Below are 5,050 nucleotides of genomic sequence, written 5' to 3' on the forward strand. Positions count from 1 at the left end.
GTCACTGTGGTAACCGAAGATTAAGGAACCTGGTTGCCAGCCCGTCCCCGTGGCCGCTCAGTGCCGGGCGATCAACAGGCCCAATCGGGGCCCCCAGTTTTAAAGCCAGTAGCGCTTGGAGCACGGAGTCCCAGGCAGGTAAAGCAGACACAGGTGTGTGGGACGGCATGGAGCTCCTTGGACTTCTGGAGGTGGTCATGGTGGAGAGAAGGACCAGCAGGTCATTCTGGACAGGAGTCTGGCACCGTATGGACGGGCTGGAAGGAGACTCAGAAGAACAGGTACCGTAGACCGAAGATTTAGGAGGCGGCAGAGATCTGGGCAGCGGGGGAAAGGGAAGAAGCCTGGAGACCGAAATCTAGAGGAAAGGAAGAGAGGGCCTGATGGTGAAGGGGGGAACATACCAAGACTTCAGAGCAAGTGACGAGAGCACAGTGAGCAAGTGCGAGGTTGGAGGAGCTCGGAGGCCTGGGGAGCAGAGAGCCTCATGGCTGGTGGCGCGGTGACAGGGACAGCAGCAGCGGGCTGAGCGTGCTGGAGGCCAGGAGTGGGGAGTGTGGACAGTAGTGTTTGGAACAGATGGACCCCAGATGAGAACAGGTGGGGGTGTGGCCAAGAAACGGGGCACGCCACAGAGTAGACCCAGTGGGGGAAAGATTGGAGAGTGCCAAGTGCACACGGCAAGTGGGGAGAAAGGGCATGGACAGGAGTGTGCAGAGGTACGGACAGAGTGGGAGGGGCATGTAAGTCAGGACGTGACTAAGGGTGACGTGCCCTGGAGAAGACGAGAAATGGAGGCGACAGCAAGAAGACACCGTAAGGAGACGGGACCGGGGAGCTGGTACCGAACGCATGAGAATGGTGGCTTAGGGTCAGAACCACGGGCGTAGAGAGAGCAGAGGAGGAACGAGGGGTAGGTAGCCCCGGGAAGTAACTCACCTTTGGGAAATTGGGGCGAAGCAGAGAGAACGTCTCCCTCCAAATTCCCAGAAAGAGCTGGTGGGAACTGATGGCCCGCTGCCTGTCTGTTCATTAAATGCTGCTGGCTTCCTCGTGCTTCTTGACCGAAGAGAGAATTTATATCCTTGGAACACACTCTCTAGAATTCTCTCCGGTTTCCCGGATTCCATCTCCGGATTCTTCACCATTCCTCAGACTCCCTTGAGGGTGGACCTCTGTGTGGAGTCCTCTGACCTTGACTCGTCCCTGGAGGTACGGTCCATTGTCCGGACAGCCTGGGTCCAGGTCTCCCGTTGGGGAGTCTTGAGAGTAACCCATTGTGCTGGGCTAGACTTGGAATCTAGGATGTGATGATTCAGGTAGAATTTGCCCTTATTTGTCCTCTTTTGGCTTGATTCTCAGGCCCACTAATTACCTGGATCATTGCACTTCTTCCCTCTTAGAGGAAGCTCTGACTTCTCAGAGCTCCTTTGCGGCCTCCCTGGAAGGTGCTTAGCAGAGGGGTGAAGGGGGCTAAAGTAGGGAGGTTGCTGAAGTAGGGACATACCACTTTTAGAGGATGTGCCCACCGTGGATGTGAAGGAATAGGTTTGGGACAGAGCAGGCACAGCAAGGTGAGGCTATCATGGGTAAGGGCTGTATGGTCCAAACGTCTATTTCAACTGTCTCATTCCATCTGAATCCCTTAGCATTTAAAACACGGGCTGATGGGTACAGGCGCCCTAGGGAAGCTGTGAGCAAGACCACAGTGGGGTGTAGGATTTAATTTTATTTGTTCCTGGGCCAATGGGAGATTTTTTTCTTTTTTCTTTTGGCATTTGTCGTAGTGTATCCCAGCAACACTTTATGAATGAAATAATGTATGAGCATCACCGGTGTGTCTGTGGGGTCAAAGAGTGGTATTCAGTTAGAGGCGTGAGTAATGTTTGAGTCATGGATCTTTGGAGAATTAAATCAGCGCAAAACATTTTTTGGAAAAGGAATGGACTCATGTTCTCAAGGGTCTGCATAAACACAAATGGTGTACCTGGTTTAAAAGAAGAAGACGTACTGTCCTCAATCATTGGGAATGACTTAACTTCACCTTTCCTGCCTCGTTACAACCACTGCTTTCTTTGATGGTTTCCCTCCTCATTTTTAAATTAAAAATCCAGTTTGGAGACATTATTCACACTTATCAAGAAGCTTTATCTGATTTATGGATGATAAAGTGAAGCTAGATAAGTCAGAGACGTCCCTTATTTGAGAAAAACCTTGAACAGTCCAGAGGGTTTTTGTTGATAGAGATCGTGAGGAGAAGGGGTCCTGGGAAGGGGGTTTTGCTAGAATGGGGAGATTGCTGTGGGGGTGAGGGAAAGATAAAGGAAGGTTATTCAAGAGGCAGGGAGCAACTCAGGCACCAGAGGCGAGACTTGTGACTCATGGGACTGAGGCAGGAAGGGGACGACACCTTGCTCTATGAGGTCACAGCTAATCTTTATCCATGGCACTTATCATTGCCCCCGACTTACCCTGGGGAAGTGGAAGGCTGTGAAGTTCATTTCCGCAGGGATTCAGGGCAAGTCAGCTGCAGTTTGCTACTGCAGCTGGATCTTCGTGTGAACTTGGAAAACTTGACACCTTATTCGGTGGGCCATAAGACGGATTTTGGCTTTTCTCCTGTACCTCTTTCAGAGTAGTTCCTATGCTGCAATTTGCCCACAGGGTCCTTGAGGGCGGGACCGTGCCATTATTTTCCCTCATCGCGGTATCCCCAGCACCAAGCAAGAGCATTGCACGCAATGAATGGGGCCCTTGGAAAGTGCTGGGGAGCTGGGACTCTTCATTCAGGGTGTGGAGAACACGTGACCTCTTCAGAGGCAACGAACCTTTGGGCAAAGCTCGGGACGGGCAGATTTGGGTATAGGACGCCATCTTTATGAAGAGTGGGGGGCGTGGGTCTGCGCCTAAGAGAACTTTGGTGGAGCCTGATGGGAAATGTCCTGAGGACCTGTTTTGCATTCGCGTGGTTCCTGGCTGGCTTGGGGGGTTGAGCTTCCCTCTACAGGCACCCGAGGCTTCCTGACTAGCCCTTTGACTGGCATCTTGTCACTGGTCAACCCAAGTATTGTGATAGCTGGCCAGCTTTGAGTTCTGCGTGTCATGTTCTTGGAGTAGTCTAGGGTAGGTATATTAAGAAAGGCCTGTTCTCTGCCTCTAGGTCCTGGGGGCGGGGAAGGCAAGCTTGGTTGGGTGGCTGGCTCTTCCCAGGTGTTGGTCTTCTCCTGGCCCCCTGACCCGACTGACTCACCTTGGTCCCATGCTTGCCCAGATCTCCTCCTTGGGGCTGTGTGAACTGAACGGCCAGGGGAGGGTGAGTCTTAGAGTTCTCAGGGCCCTCCGAGATCTTCCAGTCCAAGAACGTTGTGTTGTCACATCGTCCTTCACTTGACCATCAGCCGGCCTCGCGGGTTAGAAAGAATGGCCTTAGACTGTGATGGGAGTCAGTCAGTGGTGTCGAGTGCTGGGAATAGACGCACACACAGAGGGAAGGTGGGGGAGTCAGCTCTCTGCTTGTATTGTAACCTTTTAAGTGGGAGTGGGGTGGGGAACACCGAGTCGGTCTTTAAATCATTGCATTGCCATTGGGAGCACGGAGGGCAACTGTCCCCTGAATGTGTCTGGCAGTCAAACGAGAGAAAAAGAGCAGAAGCTGAGGTGGGAACGACTTGGATTAGACATTCAGAAGAACCAGCCCCGGGGTGGGGGGGACACTGTGACCAATAGTGATTAGCAACTGTAGCCTCCCAAGGAGCCTTTTAAAACTACGAACTGTTTTCCTGGATCTGGGCTGGGTGTGGAGGTCTTTGTGTGTGGTTACGGAGGGCTGGCCCATTTGATTGTCCTCGGATGCCTCAGGCAAGCCCAGCAGCTGAGAAAGCCCCAATCTTTAAATCCGGGGGTCCTGGGAAGAGAGGAGGGCAGACTGGGAGCTAGGGAAGGTGGGGGAGGGGAGCAGGTAGGTGATCGCCGAGGGCTGTGCGAGGACCATCTGTATTTCATTAGGGAGCTGCCACTCTCACCCTCCTCTCTCTCTGTCACACACACACACACACACACACACACACACACTCACCACACTTCCGTCTCTTCCTCATCCATAATTCCAGGGGAGATGCTGAAGGCAGAGCACATCAGACCCTGGCTATCTCTTCCCGGGCTTGACGGGTTGACGGGTGCGGCTCTTAGGGCTGAGAGCTGGACCCGTGTCCCGGAGCCCGGCTTCCCCGCCTGGTGCTGCCTCCGCCTTCACGCTGTCTCTTTACGGGAGCAGGTCCTTTGTCTCGGGAAAGGAGGGCTTCCCTGGATCCCCCAGCTCTGCCCAGCCCCTGTCTGAGAGCATCCGGGTGGGATGAAACCACAGCGAGGGAGAGGGGTGGCGGTAGACCTGGTCCCTGGTTCCCTGGCTGGGCTGGGTGAGCTTTGCCTAATTAGCATGAGAATAGAGAGCCTTTCCTGCCTCCTCCCTGGGGATGGAGAGGAAGGGGCCCAGGCCAGCTCCATCCTGCCCCATCGGAGCTTCTGGGACTGAAAACGACTGCCGCCCCGGTCCTCCAGTCCTCTGAGGACCCAGGACCCACGGTACTGGGAAAAGCTTTGACGGAGCCTGCGGGTGGATCTCCACTCCAGATTTTCCAGCTGTCCCTGCCCCCCCACCGCTCGAGAGAGCAGGATGCCCGAGATGGCTGGTGATGCAGAAGGTATGTGCTTTTTCAGTTCTGGTGCTGATGCTGTGTGTGTGGTGAGGTCTCTGTGGCGCAATGGACGAGCGCGCTGGACTTCTAATCCAGAGGTTCCGGGTTCGAGTCCCGGCAGAGATGGTCACCTGGCAGGTGCCTCTTTTATTTTGCGTGCTGTCGTGCTAGGTTGATAATTACACTTATCTCTCCCTGGAGGCTCTGGGGAAGAGAAATGAAACCTCTTTCCTTGGGAATCGTGGACCTCCTCTCCTTTTCCCTTCCCTCCCTCTTCATGCTTTCTCTGTTCCTCCCTTACGGATTTTCATTGTCTAGCGGAGGCTCAGATGTCTGCTGCTTCTCTCTGCTCGGCC

General features: G+C 54.0%; 1 non-coding gene across 1 annotated transcript; it reads left to right on the forward strand.

Annotated features, from left to right (window-relative positions):
• The first annotated feature begins 4,746 nt into the window (after positions 1 to 4,746).
• Positions 4,747 to 4,820, forward strand: TRNAR-UCU (transfer RNA arginine (anticodon UCU)). Its single transcript has one exon. It is a non-coding gene; the product is annotated as a tRNA-Arg (tRNA).
• The last annotated feature ends 230 nt before the right edge of the window (positions 4,821 to 5,050 follow it).

This window comes from Lynx rufus, unplaced genomic scaffold (assembly GCF_022079265.1).
Source record: "Lynx rufus isolate CCGP_SWC_20201006 ecotype Redwood Valley unplaced genomic scaffold, mLynRuf1.p SCAF_31, whole genome shotgun sequence".
NCBI classification, from domain to species: Eukaryota; Metazoa; Chordata; class Mammalia; order Carnivora; family Felidae; genus Lynx; species Lynx rufus.